The following is a 22,035-nucleotide window of genomic DNA, read 5'->3' as shown; positions in this document are numbered from 1 at the left end:
TATTCCTTCTATGGCATATATTACTATGCCAGAATGTGAGAGGAAGGATTTGAATTCACAGGTAATGTTATGCACAAGATCGAGTAAAGAGTGATCATTTCTCAGGAACTATTTCTAGCATCTATCTTGCAACACTGAACTAGGTCTTATCCTGACCAGAGCTGAAAATGTGTTGCTGGAAAAGCACAGCAGGTCGGGCAGCATCCAAGGAGCAGGAGAATCGACGTTTCAGGCATAAGCCCTTCTTCAGGAAAAGGGCTTATGACCGAAACGTCGATTCTCCTGCTCCTTGGATGCTGCTTGACCTGCTGTGCTTTTCCAGCAACACATTTTCAGCTCTGATCTCCAGCATCTGCAGTCCTCACTTTCTCCTTATCCTGACCAGAAAAATGTTGAAGTAATTTTTTGGTTTCATCCTGTTCACTGAATAGGGTTTCTCACCTATCCTAGAGTTCTCAAATGAGGTGCAGATTGTTACTCCGGAAAAACAAGATGAGGATTAAGTGGGAACCCAAAACAGAGTAAGAAAGGAATCATTTCAGAAGTTTCTCAAGAGTTTTGTTGAGTATTGTTGATGTGCAGTGAAGCAAATTCTGCACAGCAGGACCCAAAACAGAAACGAGATACTGGCCAGATAGTCTGTTTCAGTAATGTTGTTTGCGGAATAAATCTCAGGCAGCATACCAGGGAGAACTCCCTGTTTCTAGGTGTCATGGGATCTTTGACATCTACCTGAGAGGGCAGATAGGCCTTCAACCCAAAGATGGCAAGTCTGACAATATAACACAACGCCACCACTGGACTGGAGGATAAGGTTTTGTGTTTGTGGTCAAGTCTCAGGTGGTTTCAAATCCCATTCCAGAGTCCGAGACCTAAAATTCACGCCAACTCAGAGATAGCAAAAGTAGGAGGACCAAGGCACCACATTTTCGAACGGGAAAACAGACTAACTGATGACCGTCTGAGCTTCATTTCTTTTCCTAATGAAATGTTCCGAATCTCTAATTCAGCTTCAAGAATAAACAGGCTTGACTGACGTCCGTCCTGAAGTAAGGACATTTGGATATGGAAAGCAGGCTGCCCCACAAATTCTCCTACCACAACGCGGACTAATTCAAGAAAATGTCAAGCAATGAAGACTGGAACACCAAAAATGGTTAACAGTGGGGAACCCAGGATCTGATAGGTGCCTGCGACTTGTCCCTGACCAATGACCACTGCACCCGCCCTCATTTCATCATATCATATCTACAGATGCTGAAGTGCCGCATTTGATTGAATGGCAGTTCAGGATGAGCTGACTGCACAGGTGAAGGAAGACTCAGCAATGGGATAATTGGTGCGTGACATAGTGGGTGCCAGAGAGAAGAGACTGGCGTCGGAGGTGCAGAATTACTGAAAATAATCTGCACATTCTAATGGATGAACGTGTAGATCAGAGGCAGATTATTTTCAGAAATGACAAGGGCATACCATAACTTGGATACATTGCGACATTTTAATCGCTAGCACTGAGAACATTTTATTTTGCAAAAAAGACAGTGAAGAAGGATTCTAGCATGATTCATATCCAATGAGATATCTTATAAAAGCAGTCCGAGTGGCTGTGCGATCGAGCTCCCATTATGGCTTGAGTGCACATTTTTGCCATTCTCATTTCAACCGCAAGATGCTTCAGCAAGTGGCTGTGCTGTGCAAGTGACAGTCCTGATAAGGTAAACACTGAGTTAGAAATTTGCCAGGTTGGATCCCATCAGTAACAAATCAGCTGTCACCAACCACAGAGTGACATCATATACAAATATAATGTTATGATTCATATTTTTACTGTCTGTACCATTCGCACAGCTGATCGATGGATACATTCAGCACATTCTTGCATAGTCTCGTTTCTTGTATCCGTCTGAGGTAGCAACTCGGCTGCAACAGCTCCGCTGCTCCCTCTCTTGGATACGTTTATTAACGATGCGCCAGAATGCTGGCCCTCTCCTTGCCCTGGTTCATAATAACTTTAACTAAAACTCCTTGCAGGCGTAAAAACGTCTAAAAAAATCTCTGGGACAATTATATACCGTGGGTGGGGGATGTAGATGAAAGGGTTTGAGGGGACGGGGCGGCTCGAAGTTTCTGGGTTGTTCCTTTTGTATTTGATTATTGAAGGAGATTGTCACCGCTGGAGTCAAACCCACTGCAATCTGGTTGACGGTTCGTCGAAGTCTTCCGCAAAGCGAATGCTGTGAATGGGCTAGAATCGCCGTACTACATGAACAACTACAATTCCCATTTGTGCTTCAATTGGAATTGCTAAACCCAGAAACAAATTGCTGGAAAACTCATAGGTCTGGCAGCGTCTGTGGAGAGAAGATTGCTAAACCAGAAAAGTGTTTTGATTTTTATAGTTCACTGGACAGGAATAACGATTTAGTATTAGACTGGGCTAGTTCTGGATACATTGGCAATGTGCAGCCTACAGAATAGTAAATCCTTGATTATCTTGAGACATCTTATGCTAGAAGACATTTTTAAAAACTCAGATTTAGGGACATACAGCTCAAAAACAGATCCTTCAGTCCAACCAGGCATCCCAATCTAATATACTTCCATTTGCTAGTATTTGGCCCATATTCCTCTAAACCCTTTCTATTCATATACCCGTCTAGATGCCTTTTAGATGTTGTAATTGTACTCGCCACCACCAGTTCCTCTGGTAGCGCATTCCATATTGTCCACCTATTTTGGTGTCATCTGCAAACTTACTAACCATACCTCCTATATTCATATCCAAATCATTTATATAAATGAAAAAAAGCAGTGGACCCAATACCAATGCTTGTGACATACCACTGTTCACAGTCTTCCAGTCTGAAAAGTAACCCTCTACCATCATCTTCTGTCTCCTACCTTCAAGCCAATTTTGTATCCAATTGGCTAACTTCCCCGGATTCCATGTGATCTAACCTTACTAATCTGTCAACCACGCAGAACATTGTTAAACATTTTACTGATGTCCATATAGATGACATCTACCACTCAGCCTTCATCAATCTTCTTTGTCATGTCTTCAAAACATTCAGTCAAGTTAGTGAGACACAATTCCCCACGCACAGTCAAGTGGACTATCCCTAATCAGTCCTTGTCTTTCCAAATTCATGTAAATACTGTCCCTCAGGATTCCGTCCAACAAATCACCCACCACTGACATAAGGTTCACTGTTCCATAGTTCCCTGGATTTTCTTTACCACCTTTCTTAAATAATGGCACCATATTAGCCAACCTCCAGTCTTCCGGCACCTCAGCCACAACTTTTGATGATACAAATATCTCAGCAAGGGACCCAGCAATCTGTTCCTTAGCTTCCCGCCAAGTTCTGGGTAGCCCCTGATCAGGTCCTAGGGTTTTATCTACTTTTATATGTTTTAAGACCTCCAGCACCTCCTCTTCTATAATATGAACTCTTTTCAAGACATTACTATTTATTTACCCAAGCTTCCATGTCCTTCTTGACAATAAATACTGATGCAAAATATTCGTTTAATATCTGACCCATCTCTAATGGTTCCACACAGACGGCCACAATGATCTTTAAGGAGCCCTATTCACTCCCTTGTTACTGTTTTTTCCTCAATGTATTTATAGAATCTTTTTGGATTCTCTTTAACTCTATTTGCCAAAGCTATTTCATGTCCCCTTTTTGCCTTCCCGATTTCCCTCTTGATTATACTTCTACTGCCCTTATACTCCACTGGGGATTCACTCAATCCCAGCCGTCTGTACCTGATATATGCCTCTTTTTTCTTGACCAGAGCCTCAATTTCTCCAGTCATCCAGCATTCCTTACAGCTATCAACCTTGCCCTTCATACTAACAGGAACATACTGTCTCTGAACTCTTGTCGTCTCATTTTTAAAGGCCTCTCATTTCCAACTATCCCTTTACCTGCGAATAGCAACCTCCAATCAACTTTTGAAAGTTCCTGTCAAATACCATCAAAATTGGCCTTACTCAATATGGACCTTTAACTTTTTAATCAGTTTGATCCTTTTCCATAACTATTTAAAAACTAATAGAATTATGATCACTTACCCCAAAGTGCTTCCCCAGTGACACCTCAGTCACTTGACCTGCCTTGTTCCCCAAATGAAGATCAAATACTGCTCCTTCTGTAGGAGCTACATCCATACATTGAATAAGAAAGTTTTCTTGGACACACCTAATAAATTCCTCCACATCCAAGCCCTTAATACTATGACAATTCCAGTCTAGATTTAGAAAAGTAAAATCCCACACCACTACAACTTTAAATTTCTTATCGATATCTGAAATCACCTTGCATATTTGCTTCTCAATTTCCTACTGACTATTGGGGGTGCATATAATATAATCCCAACAAAGTGATCACCCCTTTCTTATTTCTCCTTTCAACCCATATAACTTCAATGGACCATCTCCCAGGAATATCCTCCCTAAGTACTGACATAATGTTATCCCTCATCAAAAATGCCACTGCTCTCCTCTCTTGCTTCCCTTTCCATTCTTCCTGTAGTAACTATATCCCAGAACATTAAGCTGCCAGTCCTGTCCATCCCTGAAACACATTTCTCTAGTAGCTATGATATCCCAATTCCATGTTGCCAACCATGCCCTAAGTTTATCTGCCATAGCTGTCAGGCCTCCTGAAGTAAATGCAGTTTAATTTATCATTCTCTGCCAAGTTCTTGTCTGTCTTGACCATTTGACTTGTTCCCATACCTACTGTACCAGCTTTAACATTTTCTCTTTTCTCACTATCACTTTGGTTCCCATTCAACGCCACTCACTAGTTTAAAGCCTCACGGGTGGCACTAACAAATCTCCCCACATGGAAATTGGTCCCCTTCTAAGTCAGGTGTAACCTATCCATCTTATACAGGTCACTTCTACCCCAGAAGAGATCCCAATGATCCAAAATGCTAATCTTTGCCCCATGCACCAGTTCCTCCGCCGTGCATTCACCTGCTCTATCCTCCCATTCCTACTCTAACTAGCACATGGCACCAGGAGAAATCCAGGCATTGCTACCCTCGCAGACCTAATTTTTAACGTCCTGCCTAGCTTTCTATATTTTCTCTGCAAAACCTTATCCGTTTCCCTACCTATATCATTGACATCGATGTGCAGAACAACCTCCTGCTGGTCACTCTCCCCTTTCAGAATATTCTACCTCCTCTTTGAAATATTCTTGACCCTGGCCCCAGGGATACACCATCCTGATGTCATGCTGTTGGCTGCAGAAACATCTGTGCTCCAGTCTAGAGAGTTCGCTATTACAATTGATCACTTGGAAAGAATGCGCTAATGCTGCATTTTTGAGCAAAGTGTTTTGTGCATGTTTTTAGGTAATTTCTGGGTAGATTGTTGAAGGGTCAGAAACAACTTTTAATAGGATGATATGCACTTCCTGTCGGATGTGGGAGATCAGGGAGGACTTGAATGTTCCTGGAGACCATTTCTGCAGGAAGTGTTTTTGGTTGTGAGTTCTATCCAAACATATGGATCGGCTGGAGCGGCAGAGGAGTTTACCAAAAAATGGCAGTTTCAGGAAGGTAAAAAACTGCAGATACAGTCGGGTAGATGGTTGATCACTAGGAATGGTAGGAGAGGTAGGTAGATAGTGCAGGAGTCTGCTGTGGCTATCCCCATCTCTCACGGGTATGCTGTTTTCGATACTGTAGGAAGGTTGACCTCTCAGGTGAGTATAGCATTGACAGCCAGCTTTCTGGAACTGTGACTGGCTCTACTGTAATGAAAGGTTTGGCTATTACTTAAACTACATTGTGTTGGTGGAAGTGGACTAACCCAGGAAACCAAAAAAGTACCAAAAGCAACATGAGGGGAAACACATTTCATCCATTGAGTGCTTGGGATCTAAAATATTCTCTGAGAATGTTGTAGATGCAAATGCAGTCTTCGAGAAAATTATTTACGTAATTATCTAAGCAAAGGCAAAAAAGAATGCAGGGCCAGCAGAGTAAAGGTGGGAGAGTGGGACTAAGTGAGTTGCTCTTGAGCAGTTCTTACCTGAGCAGGACAAATGGGTGAACGGTCTCTTTCTGTGCTAAAACCATTCTATAATCTATGATATTCCAAAATTTCCTCCAGTGCCTTTAGTTAAATTCTACCATGATGGAAAAGGTAACATTTAAAACACTTACATGTGGTTACCTTTCATGACATATTCTTCTTAGCTGACTAGGTTTTGTGTGAGAAAGAAAGAAAGCTTGCAAGAAACAGACAAAATCGTGGGTTTACAGAATGCCAAGCAGTTTTTGATGATTCTGATTGGCTCCTGGCCGGATGACTATGGCTTGTGTGGAATCAGTGCAGCAGAGAACCGTCTCACCTGCAAAGAGAAAGCATCAAAAAACTCTCTTTGTATGTCTCTTTCTTGTGTGAAGATACCAAAAGGTCTCTCCTTCCAATCATCTTTCTCTGTAACTACCTTGTTGAAGAGGAATAAAATGCCTTCAAAGACAATGAAAGGACAGAGTCTCAGCTAGTGATCTATAGAGAATATTGATCCACAAACAACCTCGTGTCAACAGCAAAGAATGAAAGGGAATTGAAAGGAAATGAACCTGCACTCGAAGGTTTCTTTGTTCAGCAACACTCCCTAGGACCTTACCATTAAGTGTATAAGTCCTGCTAAGATTTGCTTTCCCAAAATGCAGCACCTCGCATTTATCTGAATTAAACTTCATCTGCCACTTCTCAGCCCATTGGCCCATCTGGTCCCTCCTTCCTATCGGAAAGATGTTGTGAAACTTGAAAGGGTTCAGAAAAGATTTACAAGAATGTTGCCAGGGTTGGAGGATCTGAGCTACAGGAAGAGGCTGAACAGGCTGGGGCTGTTTTCCCTGGAGTGTCGGAGGCTGAGGAGTGACCTTATAGAGGTTTACAAAATTATGAGGGGCATGGATAGGATAAATAGACAAAGTCTTTTCCCAGGGGTCGGGGAGTCCAGAACTAGAGGGCATAGGTTTAGGGTGAGAGGGGAAAGATATAAAAGAGACCTAAGGGGCAACGTTTTCATGCAGAGGGTAGTACGTGTATGGAATGAGCTGCTAGAGGATGTGGTGGAGGCTGGTACAATTGCAACATTTAAGAGGTATTTGGATGGGTATCTGAATAGGAAGGGTTTGGAGGGATATGGGCCGGATGCTGGCAGGTGGAACTAGATTGGGTTGGGACATCTGGTCAGCATGGACGGGATGGACCGAAGAGTCTGTTTCCATGCTGTACATCTCTATGACTCTATGAAAAGAAAGAAAGCAACTCACCAAATCCTGTGGTCTAGACTGGTGCTATCAAATTGTGTCTCCGGAATTTCCATGTGTCCCCCACCCAATTTTTCAACCTTTATATCTATGCCTTCCCTTTAGTTCTTTGCTGTTGACACAAGGCTGTTTGTGCATCTGTCAATTTGTGAGGATGAATTGAAAAGGGTGGAGTTTAAATTCTAGAGTTAAAAGTTAATAACTCCTATTTCATTTTTGCCATTGTTTAAGGACAACCTGTTCATAATACATATGTTTTGTTTTGTAAAATACAGAAACTTGGTGAGCTTTCCCTTTTAACCCAAGTTTGTCAGTCTGGTAAAATTGGGATTTTGAATATTTTAACTAATCCTTTCCACATTTGCGATGGTTTTGGGAATAGTGGAGCTAAATTCCCAGCATACCACCTTGTTGAGTCATGACAGTCGAGGATGTGTTTCATTCTGTGGATGAGTCAAAAATGAGGGGGACATAAATATAAAGTAATCACTCAAAAATCCAATAGGGAATTTGGGAGAAATATTTTCTCCTAAGAGTACTCTGTAAATGTTGTAAATGATTGCCCCTCGTATATCTTAACCTGACTGAATTCTTTGATGCAGCTGTCCACACCATTCTCCTCCTGACACCACTCTTCCTTTACCCAGCTGGATGTGGTGGCACAGAAACAGGCCATTCAACCCAACCATATCTTTCTGGTGTTTAGGGTCCAGACAGATCTCCTTCCATCCTCTTCATTTAACTCCATCAACAAATCATTCTATTCCTTTTTCTTTCATGTGCTTATATACTATTCCATGAATCATGTATGTTAATCTATTCCTTGTGGTATTACATTCCATCTTCTAACCAGTCTCAACAGCTTATGTTAATGTAACATCATAAGGCACGTTATTAATAGTGAAATATCAAAATTAGGAATGTGCAAGAAGCAGATATACACTCATATTCTAGCAACAGTAACTGATGTTTGTCTCATTCCTTTAATATACTGAAACATTAAAAGATCCTTAAATAAAAGTGAAATGCTGCAGATGCTGGAAATCTGAATCAAACACAGAAAACGCTGCAGAAACTCAGCAGTTTTGGCAGCATCTGTGGAAAGACAAAGAATTAACATTTCACATCTGGTATGATTCTTCCTCAGTATTCTGGTTCTAAGTAAGATTCTGCCGTTACTTTTTCCAATTTGTTCACAGCTTACAATGGTCTGACCTTGTAAAGTAAAATTCATTGAAAATTGTTCGGAGTTGGCGCAGGAAAAATTTGGTAATAGTTTCTGCTTAGCCTGCTATCATCTGACAAGTGTCATTGATGCACTCAACTGTCTTTGCCATGTTTTCATGATACAGTCTGAAATCCTGGAGCATCTTTGCCTCTGCAGCTTCAGCTTCGGAAACAGGCAAGGGACCAGCGGTCATTCATTGCATTCTTCAAAGTCATTGGCCTTCTTGGTCTTTACATCAGGAGAAGCAGTAATTTTACAGTGCGATCTGTGATGATGCAGACCATCACAGTGAGACATTCCTTGCCATCATTTTTCACTATTACACATTTCATCTTTAAATATTAAAGAGTGACCTGATAAAAGAGAGTAAAACAGTCTGGCTTAATTGAATTAAAACTGTCTCTTGGTGCAGATTTATTTAGAATGTGAGTGTGAACATTTTGCAGTCATTCATCTACTATTGTGGCCTTAATTGCTGTACCCTCACTGCTCACTGATAAGAAGATGATGCTGTGCCTTGTCTTGATTCAGTTCAGCCATCGATGCAAGTGAACTCATTGTGGCTCAGCATTTTTGTCACCACTTCAGTTTGTCCTCAATGCTTTCTCACAAGCTTAACCATACTTGCAGACTTTGAATATTACAGATTCATAGAGTCATACAGCACGGAAACAGACCCTTCCGTCCAACCAGTCCATGCCGACCACACTCCCAAACTAAACTCATGCCACCTGCCTGCATTGGTCCGTATCCCTCCAAACATTTCTTGTTCATGTACTTACTTAAATGTCTTTTAAACGTTCTAATTTTACCCACATCCACTACTTCCTCTGGATGTTCATTCCACATATGAATTGCTCCCTGTGTAAAAACCTTGCCCCTCATATCTTTTTTAAGTCTTTCTCCTCCCATCTTAAAAATATGCTTCCAGTCTTGAAATCTACCAACCGCAGAGAAAAGACCTTTGCTATCCGCCTTATCTATACCCCTCATTGTTTTATAAACCTATATAAGATCACCCCTCAACTTGCTATGCTGCAGTGAAAGAAGCCCCACCTTATCCAGCCTGTTGAAAGAATATTCTTTCACAGAGAGATCTCAACACTGAATTATGTCTTGCTTGGGACTTTACACTCTGGCACACCCTTACTCTACTTCATTTGGTTGGTATTGTCACATGAAAAGTGTGCGTGAGTTTGGCTAAATCCAAAATTACCAGCTCAGCTTATCTCTCAGGGCCTTCTCCTGTTGGATTTCTGGTTCTAACGTGGGAGTGACCAGAGTTTCAGGTTGTCTGAATTTGGAATATCCAGATCTAGTAGGGATTTGAACAAAGGTTATATCAAATGTTTCTGTCAGGAGAAGAACTCCAGAAATATTTCTCCACTAATGGAGAAATTTTTAATATTGTTTCATATTGGGCACTTGAAAAATCCGCTAAAATTAAATTTGCATCTGAGTGGAGAGTATTTTCAATCTCATGCAGTAGTAACAGTAATATTTTTAGCTTAAAACATTGTACTGTTCCACCAAAGCAAATGCTTTATGACTTTCATTATAAATTTAAAGTGATATAGATATCAAACCTTAGGATTACATTTGGTAACACATTCCTCTCAAGATTTAGAGCACTAACCTTCAAGAATTTACACTCCTTTCCAGACATCACTGAGCTACTATGAACTCCAACAAGACAATACACAGTCCACTGATCCTCTCAAGATAATCTGTTCTGATTTGCTTTCAAAGACGTTTAAATTCCTGTCCAAATAAAAAAAGACAGAAAGTTCACAGCAGATTAATTAAAATTCAGCCCAATTAAATTTAATCTGAAAATCACAGTTTATAACACAGTTAAAAGAACAACAATTTAGGATTAGGAGTTGGGTAACTGGGGAGGTGGTTAGCTTTACAGCTAATGTGTGCCTCAGAATAATAGCAACAGAATACAGTTCAATCTCCATTCTATCTGAGGTGGTCTTAGGTCATGCTTCCTAACCCTACCCTGCAGTGAAAGCATATTATCAGCTGCTGTTCAGTGACCATTAAGGATATAATATGAAGAAGGATTCTATAACCAAACTTCAACATGGAGCAGAATCAGAAACAATGTTGGAGGGAAATATTAGTATCTATAAATGACATAGAACATAGAACAGTACAGCACAGAACAGCCCACGATGTTATGCCGACCATTGATTATCATGTAAGGTAAACCTAATGTATGAACCCTCAAATTTCTATGACCATATGCATGTCCAGCAGTCTCTTAAATATCCCCAATGACCTCGCTTCCACAACTGCTACTGGCAACGCATTCCATGCTCTCACACCTCTCTGCATAAAAAACCCGCCTCTGACATCCCCTCTAAACTTTCCGCCAAACAGCTTAAAACTATGACCCCTCGTGTTAACAATTTCTGCCCTGGGAAAAAGTCTCTGGCTATCAACTCTATCTATGCCTCTCACTGTCTTGTACACCTCAATTAGGTCCCCTCTCTTCCTTCTTTTTTCCAATGAAAAATGTCCGAGCTCAGTCAACCTCTCTTTGTAAGATAAGCTCTCCATTCCAGGCAGCATCCTGGTAAACCTCCTCTGAACCCACTCCAAAGCATACACATCTTTCCTATAATAGGGCGACCAGAACTGGACACAGTATTCCAAGTGCGGTCTAACCAAAGTTTTAGAGCTGCAACAAGATCTCACGGCTCTTAAACTCAATCCCCCTGTTAATGAAAGCCAAAGCACCATACGCTTTCTTAACAACCCTGTCCACCTGGGTGGCAATTTTAAGGGATCTATGTACCTGCACACCAAGATCCCTCTGTTCCTCCACACTGCCAAGAATCCTGTCTTTAATCCTGTACTCAACTTTCAAGTTTGACCTTCCAAAATGCATCACTTCGCATTTATCCAGGTTGAACTCCATCTGCCACCTCTCTGCCACCTCTCTACATCCTGTCAATGTCACGCTGCAGCCTACAACAGTCCTCTATACTGTCAATGACACCTCCAACCTGTGTGTCGTCTGCAAACTTGCTAATCCATCCTTCAATATCCTCATCCAAGTCATTACTAAAAATTACAAAGAGTAGACGCCCATCGGAGTGCATCTGGGAAAATTAACAAACAGTGAAATTTACAATTAATCTTGGAGGAACTGTTGGGCAAAGTTCATAGAACAGACTCAGATAAATTAATTGTTGTTTATAAGTCTGTCCAAGAGAAAGGCTGCAGCAGTGAGTATAGTGGATTCTTTCTTGATTATATGTTTTTGGAGATAAGTCTCTTGATTAAACTTAAAATATAAGCCATAGCTATTAATTTAACCTGGGGCAGTGTTTGTAGAGGAATAAGACGGTGTTATTTTCTGGGTCGGTAGATTGTGAAGGAGCAAAAATGGCCTTTGCAGTGATATGTACTTCTTGTCAAATGTGGGAGTTTAAAGAGAGTTTAACGGTTACTGCGGATTATATCTGACATAAATGCTGTTGGATGCGAATCTTATCAGAGCGAGTGGATCAGTTGGAGAGACAGGTAGAAGCGATGAGGAATTTGCAACAGCAACAGTATGTGATGGATGGCAGTTATAGGAAGGGGGAAAGTCTCAGGTACAGTCACATAGATGGGTTAACTCCAAGAAGGGTAAGAGAGGTAGGCAGCTAGTGCAGGAGTCTTTTGTAGATATACCCATTTCAAACAGGTATGCTGTTTTGGAAAATGTAGGGGGTGATGGATTCTCAGGGGAACATAGCATGAACATCCAAGTTTCTGGTATTGAGACTGGCTCTAATGCAATGAGGGGTATGTCGGCTTCCAAGAGATCAATTGCGTTAGGGGATTCTGTAGTCAGAGGTACAGACAGACGTTTCTGTGGCCAGCAGAGAAAAAGCAGAATGGTGTGTTGTTTCCCTGGTGCCAGGATCAAGGATGTCTCAGAGAGGGTGCAGAATGTTCTCACGGGGGAGAGGGGCCAGCAGGAGGTCATTGTCCACAATGGAACCAATGACATTGGAAGGGAAAAGGTTGAGACCCTGAAGGAAGATTACAGAGAGTTAGGCAGAAATTTAAAAAGGAGGTCCTCAAGAGTAGTAATATCTGGATTACTCCCAGTGCTACAAACTAGTGAGGGCAGAAATAGGAGGATAGAGCAGATGAATGCATGGATGAGGAGCTGGTGTATGGGAGGAGGATTTACATTTTTGGATCATTGGAATCTCTTTTGGGGTAGAAGTGACCTGTACAAGAAGGATGGATTGCACCTAAATTGGAAGGGGACTAATATACTGGCAGGAAAATTTGCTAGAACTGCTTGGGAGGATTTAAACGAGTAAGGTGGGGGGATGGGACCCAGGGAGATAGTGAGGAAAGAGATCGATCTGAGATGGGTACAGCTGAGAACAGAAGTGAGTCAAACAGTCAGGGCAGGCAGGGACAAGGTAGGCCTAATAAATTAAACTGCATTTATTTCAATGCAAGGGGCCTAACAGGGAAGGCAGATGAACTCAGGGCATGGTTAGGAACATGGGACTGGGATACGATATCAATTACGGAAACCTGGCTTAGGGATGGGCAGGACTGGCAGCTTAATGTTCCAGGATACAAATGCTACAGGAAGGATAGAAAGGGAGGCAAGAGAGGAGGGGGAGTGGCATTACAGCTGTGCTGAGGGAGGATATTCCCGGAAATACATCCAGGGAAGTTATTTGGGTGGAACTGAGAGATAAGAAAGGGATGATCACCTTATTGGGATTGTGTTATAGACCCCCTAATAGTCAGGGGGAAATTGAGAAACAAACTTGTAAGGAGATCTCAGCTATCTGTAAGAATAATAGGGTAGTTATGGTAGGGGATTTTAACTTTCTAAATATAGACTGCGATTGCCATAGTGTTAAAGGTTTAGATGGAGAGGAATTTGGTAAGTGTGTACAAGACAATTTTCTGATTCAGTATGTGGATGTACCTACTAGAGAAGGTGCAAAACTTGACCTACTTTTGGGAAATAAGGCAGGGCAGGTGACTGAGGTGTCAGTGGGGGAGCACTTTGGGGCCAGTGACCATAATTCTATTTGTTTTAAAATCGTGATGGAAAAGGATAGACCAGATCTAAAAGTTAAAGTTCTAAATTGGAGAAAGGCCAATTTTGATGGTATTAGGCAAGAACTTTCGAAAGCTGATTGGAGGCAGATGTTTGCAGGTAAAGGGATGGCTGGAAAATGGGAAGCCTTCAGAAATGAGATAACAAGAATCCAGAGAAAGTATATTCCTGTCAGGGTGAAAGGGAAAGCTGGTAGGTATAGGGAATGCTGGATGACTAAAGAAATTGAGGGTTTGGTTAAGAAAAAGAAGGAAGCATATGTCAGGTATAGACAGGATAGATCGAGTGAATCCTTCGAAGAGTATAAAGAAAGTAGGAGTATACTTAAGAGGGAAATCAGGAGGGCAAAACGGGGACATGAGATAGCTTTGGCAAATACAATTAAGGAGAATCCAAAGGGTTTTTACAAATATATTAAGGACAAAAGGGTAACTAAGGAGAGAATAGAGCCCCTAAATCCTTCCATATCCACCACAAATTCACCTGCACCTCCATATACATCATTTATTGATCCGCTGCACCCAATGTGGCCTCCTCTATATTGGGGAGACAGGCCGCCGACTTGCAGAACGTTTCAGAGAACACCTCTGGGACACCCGGACCAGCCGACCCAACCACTCCATGGCTTAGCACTTCAACTCCCCCTCCCACTCCATCAAGGACCTGCAGGTCCTTGGACTCCTCCATCGCCAGACCATAGCAACATGACGGCTGGAGGAAGAACGCCTCATCTTCCGCCTAGGAACCCCCCAACCACAAGGGATGAACTCAGATTTCTCCAGTTTCCTCATTTCCCCTCCCCCCACCTTGTCTCAGTCAAATCCCTTGAACTCAGTACCACCTTCCTAACCTGCAATCTTCTTCCTGACCTCTCCGCTCCCACCCCCACTCCGGCCTATCACCCTCACCTTGATCTCCTTCCACCTATCGCATTTCCAACGCCCATCCCCCAAGTGGGTGGCACGGTGGCACAGTGGTTAGCACTGCTGCCTCACAGCGCCAGAGATCCGGGTTCAATTCCCACCTCAGGTGACTAACTGTGTGGAGTTTGCACGTTCTCCCCGTGTCTGTGTGGGTTTCCTCCGGGTGGTCCGGTTTCCGCCCACAGTCCAAAGATGTACAGGTCAGGTGAATTGGCCATGCTAAATTGCCTGTAATGTTAGGTAAGGGGTAAATGTAGGGGTATGGGTGGGTTGCACTTCGGCGGGGCGGTGTGGACTTGTTGGGCCAAAGGGCCTGTTTCCACACTGTAAGTAATCTAATCTAAAGTCCCTCCTCCCTACCTTTTATCTTAGCCTGCTGGACACACTTTCCTCATTCTTGAAGAAGGGCTTATGCCCGAAAGGTCGATTCTCCTGCTCCTTGGATGCTGCCTGACCTGCTGCGCTTTTCCAGCAACACATTTTCAGCTCTGATCTCCAGCATCTACAGTCCTCACATTCTCCCCAGAGAATAGAGCCCCTCAAAGATCAGCAAGGCGGCCTTTGTGTGGAGCCACAGAAAATAGGGGAGATACTAAATGAATATTTTGCATCAGTATTTACTGTGGAAAAGGATATGGAAGATATAGACTGTAGAGAAATAGATGGTGACATCTTGCAAAATGTCCAGATTACAGAGGAGGAAGTGCTGGATGTCTTGAAATGGTTAAATGTAGATAAATCCCCAGGACCTGATCAGGTGTACCCGAGAACTCTGTGGGAAGCTAGAGAAGTGATTGCTGGGCCTCTTGCTGAGTTATTTGTATCATCGATAGTCACAGGTGAGGTGCCGGAAGAGAGGAGGTTGGCAAACGTGGTGCCACTGTTTAAGAAGGGACAAACCAGGGAACTATAGACCAGTGAGCCTGAACTCTGTGGTGGGCAAGTTGTTGGAGGGAATCCTGAGGGACAGGATGTACGTGTATTTGGAAAGGTAAGGACTGATTCAGGATAGTCAACATTGCTTTGTGTGTGGCAAATCATGTCTCACAAACTTGATTGAGCTTTTTGAAGAAGTAACAAAGAAGATTGATGAGGGCAGACCAGTAGATGTGATCTGTAGGGACTTCTGTAAGGCGTTCGACAAGGTTCCCCATGCGAGACTGATTAGGAAGGTTTGATCTAATGGAATACAGGGAGAATTAGCCATTTGGATACAGAACTGGCTCAAAGGTAGATGACAGAGGGTGGTGGTGGAGGGTTGTTTTTCAGACTGGAGGCCTGTGACCAGTAGAGTGCCACAAGGATCGGTGATGGGCCCTCTACTTTATGTCATTTACATAAATGATTTGCATGCGAGCATAAGAGGTACAGTTAGTAAGTTTGCAGATGACACCAAAATTAGAGGTGTAGTGGACAGCGAAGAGGGTTATCTCAGATTAAAACAGGATCTGGACCAGATGGGCCAATGGGCTGGGAAGTGGCAGATGGAGTTTAATTCAGATAAATGTGAGGTGCTGCATTTTGGGAAAGCAACTCTTAGCAGGACTTATACACTTAATGGTAAGGTCCTGGGGAATGTTGCTGAACAAAGACACCTTAGAATGCAGGTTCATAGGATAGTGAAGAAGGTACTTGGTATGCTTTCCTTTATTGGTCAGAGCATTGAGTATAGGAATTGGAAGGTCATGTTGTGGCTGTACAGGACATTGGTCAGGCCACTTTTGGAATATTGCATGCAGTTATGGTCTCCTTCCTAGAGGAAGGATATTGTGAAACTTGAAAGCGTCCAGAAAAGATTTACAAGGATGTTGCCAAGGTTGGAGGATTTGAACTATAGGGAGAGGCTGAAAAGATTGGGGCATTTTTCCCTGGAGCGTCAGATGCTGAGGGGTGGCCTTATAGTGGTTTATAAAATCATGAGGGGCAAGGATAGGGTAAATAGACAAAGTCTTTTTCCTGGTTTGGGGGAGTCCAGAACTAGAGGGCATGGTTTAGGGTGAGAGGGTACAATTACAATATCTAAAAGGCATCTGGATGGGTATATGAATAGGAAGAGTTTAGAGGGATATGGGCCAAGTGCTGGTAAATGGGACTAGAATAAGTTAGGATATCTGGTCAGCATGGACGAGTTGGACTGAAGGGTCCATTTCCATGCTGTATATCTCTATGACTCTATTTTAATACATGCCTCATTTTACCCAATACCACATAAACAATTTTTAGGAGCGAAGTTGACAAGAAGATGTGGAGTGAGTTTGTGATGTTTGTTACCTATCTGGAGAACTGTATGTTGGACATTTGAAGAATGAAGAATTAATAATCAAAATTCCTTTTGTTATGGAATAACCGGTTTTCCAATAGATGCAGAATAGCTTTGAACTGCCATGAGAAGAAACCTTGCTTCTCTTTCTTTTTTGTGCCACAGTATTGTATTTGAAAAATGTTTGTGTGAGGAAGTAAGTGACTCAGAACACATCAAACTTGACTGATTAAAGTGTAATCCTAATTGCTACTGTAATAAATATAGGTAGAATAATTCATTAACTGTGTGTAGAAAGATAACCATTACTGAAACTATTCTTCAAAGGTTTTGAGAAAAACAAGGTCATGAATTCTTATTTGAGAAAAGTATCTCTAAACCAAGTAACTACAAATGTTTATATAATTAGGCTGTCTTCAAGGAATTCAGAAACAGATTCTTCTGAATTTTATCTTTTACATGTGCTTTATCTTGTGGTGGGCTTAATGGCTGCTGTTTAAACTGAAACTAATTACTTCAGAGGTCACGTGACTATGGGAAGTCAGATTTTACACTATATAATTGCATTTCTCCAAGTATCCATGTTTACATTGAAAATGTTTGCATGCAGTATAATTTGCAATTACAAATTATCAATTCTACATGGTAATTAAAAAAAAATTATCATCCATGATATGTCTAAAACTGTAAATGTTAGGGGAATGGGTCTGGGTGCGTTGCTCTTCGGAGAGTCGGTGTGGACTTGTTGGGCCAAAGGGCCTGTTTCTACACTGTAAGTAATCTAATCTGCTTGTTCAAACAGTTTTTAAAAATATGATGCTTGCAATGGATGTCAGCCTACTTCATTTTCAAAACAACCAGGTCTTTAAACACAACGTTTTTTAAACAGCTGTTTTTCATTTCAGCCCTTAGCTTCTTAAAAAGAATTCTTTATAAAATCGCATGTCCCTTACATGATAAACCATTTGTGAGGGAAGTAATGAAGTCCCTTACATTTGACAAAAATCTCCCTGATTGCTGCAACATATACATGGGTGAAATCAGTCACAGTTTGAACCTTTGGAGAACCCAGATATATGATTAAAATATTAATCTTCTCCTGATTGATTGTAAAGTGGTATCAGACAATTCCGACAAGTTGATGTCTATGAGATGTTACTGAAGGAACCAAAAGTTGCCAACAATATGAAACCTGAAGAAAACATTGAGGTTAATTGGTACTGGAGAGGCCAAGAAGATGTTGTAGGGTGGCTGGAATTCTACACAGGATGGCTGTACAAGGCTCACTGCAGTTTCTTGTGAAGCAGAGTTCCCACCACCTTGCAAGGTAGCTTTGATATTGATGGCACAGTCGCTGGGCCACAAAAGATTGGTTACATCTCCCATGGAATCATTATTTAAGCGAGGTGGTAAGGAAGAGCCAAGGAACTATAGATCGGTGAGCCTGACGACAGTGGTGGGCAATTTGTTGGAAGGGATTCTAAGGGACAGGATATACATGCATGTGAAAAGGAAAGGACTGATTAGGGATAGCCAGCATGGCTTTGTGCATGGGAAATTGCATCTCACAAATTTGAGTTTTTTGAAGAAGTGACGAGGAGGGTTGATGAAGACAGAGTGGTGGACGTTGTTTATATGGATTTTTCAACAAGGTTCTGCATGGCAGATGGGTTAACAAGATTATATCACATGGAAAATTGAGAGAACTAGCCATTTGGATATAAAATTGGCTTGAAGATAAGAGACAGAGGGTGGTGGTGGAGTGTTGTTTTTCAGACTGGAGGCCTGTAAACAGCAGTGTGCCACAAGCATTGGTGCTGGGTCTACTGCTTTTTGAAATTTATATAAATGATTTGGATGTGAATATAGGAGGTATGGTTAGTAAGTTTGCAGATGGTATCAAACTTGGATGCACAGTGGACAGTGAAGAAGGAGTAGCAGATGGAGCTTAATCTAGACAAATGTGAGGTGCTGTATTTTGGAAAGGCAAATCAGACCAGGACTAATGGTGAGGTCCTGGGGAGTGTTGCCGAACATAGATACCTTGGAGTGCAGGTTCTTAGTTCCTTAAGTGGAATTGCAGGTTGACAGGGTAGTGAAGAAGGCATTTGGTACACTTGCATTTATTGGTCAGTACATTCAGTATAGGAGTTGGAAAATCATGTTGCAGCTGTACAGGACATTCATGAGGTCACTTTTGGAAACCTGTGTTCAATTCTGGTCTCCCTGCTATTGAGACAAAGTAGGACTGCAGATGCTGAAGAGTCACAGTCAAAAAGTGTGGCGCTGGAAAAGCACAACAGGTCACCAGCATTCAAGAAACAGAAGAGTCGACATTTCAGGCATAAGCCCTTCATCAGGCATGTTTGGAAAGTTGTTGTTAAACTGGAAAGGGTTCAGAAAAGGTTTACAAGGGTGTTGCCAGGGTTGGAGGGTTTGAGCTGTAGGAAAAGACTGAATTAGCTGGGATTATTTTCCCTGCAGTGTCCGAGGCTGAGGGGTGGCCACACAGAGGTTTACAAAATCATGAGGAGCATGGATAGGGTGAATTGTCAACGTCTTTTCCCCAGTGTAGGGGAATCCAAAACTAAAGGGCATAGGCTTAACGTTGGAGGGGAAAGATTTAAAAGGGACCTAAGGGGAACCTTTTTTACACAGAGGGTGGTGTGTGCATGAAATGAACTGCCAAATGAAATTGTGGAGGCTGGGACAATTACAACATTTAAAAAGGCATCTGGATAGGTATATGAATAGGAAGGGCTTAGAGGGATATGGCCCAAATGTTGACAAATGAGACTAGATTAATTTAGGATATCTGGTCAGCGTGGACAAGTTGGACCAAGAGTCTGTTTTTATGCTGTATACCTCTATGACTCAACTGCTCTCTCCTAGCTCCATATTACAATGCTTTATTTACATTCAAACAAAAACACAATAATGGAGAAGGCAAAGGAGATATTTAAATATTTTGAGGAATAGCAACAAAAATAAATATTGAGCAAGTGATAGCAAAATCAATGTCTGCTATATGTTATCTGAAGAAAGCAAATAATCCATCAGCAAAAACCTGTGTACCTAACAATATTACTCAGCCAAGTGAAAATCACTATACTGCCAATTTTTAGTGTGAAAGATTTTTGCACAGATTCTGTGATTCATAAAGCAGCAGGATATCTCATAAAGTTTCTGCAATGGCTATTAACAAGCAATTAATAACCTCAATTAGTTCCACACAAATTACTTTAATTAGTACTGGGCTCGGCAGTTCTTTTTAATGTCTGATTTTTAAAAATCAAATAGACAGCCAAATTGAAGGCTATCAGTGTGACCTTGGGCACACAAACTCCCACTATAGGAATGTAGCTTTTACCCTTTTATCTATCCTACAGGCACAGGAATATGCACAGGAATAGTTTGTGAAATTTCACCCTATTTCTTAACTGAACATGGCAAGGAAACCATAATATCTGGTGTCCACTATCTGATATGGAATTCAATCCTGACCAACATTCCACAACAATTTGGATCTCTTGTGATGCTTGTATTGAACATTTATGCCCCTTCTTGCCTGTTTAATCTTCATAAATTTCTGTGACAGGCATAATCTTTCTACTTCACTAACTATAGACTGTGTTACAGACCAGACCAAATGTCCTCGAAACATGTCAAAGAGATAGCCTAGAACCTAACTTTTTCTTACTTTAAAGTCAAGTACTAGGTGGCACGGTGGCACAGTGGTTAGCACTGCTGCCTCACAGCGCCAGAGACCCGGGTTCAATTCCTGCCTCAGGCGACTCTCTGTGTGGCGTTTGCACATTCTCCCCGTGTCTCGTGGGTTTCCTCCGGGTGCTCCGGTTTCCTCCCACAGTCCAAAGATGTGCAGGTCAGGTGAATTGGCCGTGCTAAATTGCCCGTAGTTTTAGGTAAGGGGTAAATGTAGGGGTATGGGTGAGTTGCGCTTCGGCGGGGCAGCGTGGACTTGTTGGGCCGAAGGGCCTGTTTCCACACTGTAAGTAATCTAATCTAGGTATTGCATTCTAATTTGAGTGATCAAGCTATCAGGCTTGAAGCAAAACATATTTTATCCATATCCTATAGTTAAAATACAAACTAAATAAAGAGAAAAGAATTAGCTTCTTTAACTCTATTGAAATACCTAACAAAATAATAAACTACTCATTAACTGTTCCAATATAGTAAAATCCCATAAGCACACACTAGGCAAAGGCAAATTCAGTAAAATAAATAATCTCACAAGCAATTGAAGCAGCCCAGCGAACCCCAGGTTTTAGCTGTACCAGAGAGAGGAAAAACAAGCTTCCACATCCAACTTCAACTGCTACTGAAAGCTAAGCTAAAAATCCTCATTCTGTGGGAATCTGACTCTATCTATTCATGCTTCTTCTACTGTTGTTAAAATTCATTTAAAAAGGTGTTTACTTTTTGGGTTTGATTTGTCAGTTTGGTTCCAATGGCTTAAAACCTCTCTTCAAAAAAAATGACAAAGTACACCTCTTAAAGCCTAGTATCGACATAACTGTGATCACAAATTATATTAATAAATTGCTTAAATCTATATTACCTTGGACATTTTAAAGATGAACAGCATTGAGTTTCAATCTTTCTCTATTCACATAGTTCTGGTGATATTTTGGTGTCCATTGTTCAGGCAAATATCAACACAAGTAATTTTTATTATATATTGAAAACACAATTTATGAAAATTATATGTGATCACTTCCATATGCCACGAGTTATGTTTTGTTGAGAATATAATGGTTAAGGTATCCAATTCTTCAGTTTGGGCTGCAAATTTTGTGTTTCTGCAAACCAGATATTTAATGTCCACCTGAGATGTCATGTGGAGTCTTGGTTTAACGTGTAAAAGACTGCAACTTTGATAGTGTAGCAGAGAATCATACATCAAAGAAGGAGTCTTGCTGCCAAAAAATATACTACTACCTCCACAAGTTCTAATTTCCAGCACTAGGCCCATAGCCTTGAATGCTACAACACTTCAAGTACACATTCAAGTACTTCTTTTTTAATATAAATATTTTTATTGAAGAGAAAGGAAATTTTTTAAACATTTTTTTACAAACTTACAAAATAACACAAATATAAACACTAATATACAATTAAATATTAAATAAATAATAACCAAAACACAACAAACAAAAACAATCTCAACTAAGTACTAATCTAACCTACA

This window comes from Chiloscyllium punctatum, chromosome 38, assembly GCF_047496795.1.
Source record: "Chiloscyllium punctatum isolate Juve2018m chromosome 38, sChiPun1.3, whole genome shotgun sequence".
Classification (NCBI taxonomy): domain Eukaryota; kingdom Metazoa; phylum Chordata; class Chondrichthyes; order Orectolobiformes; family Hemiscylliidae; genus Chiloscyllium; species Chiloscyllium punctatum.
The sequence above is the reverse complement of the archived record's forward strand: the minus strand, read 5'-3'. Positions refer to the sequence as shown.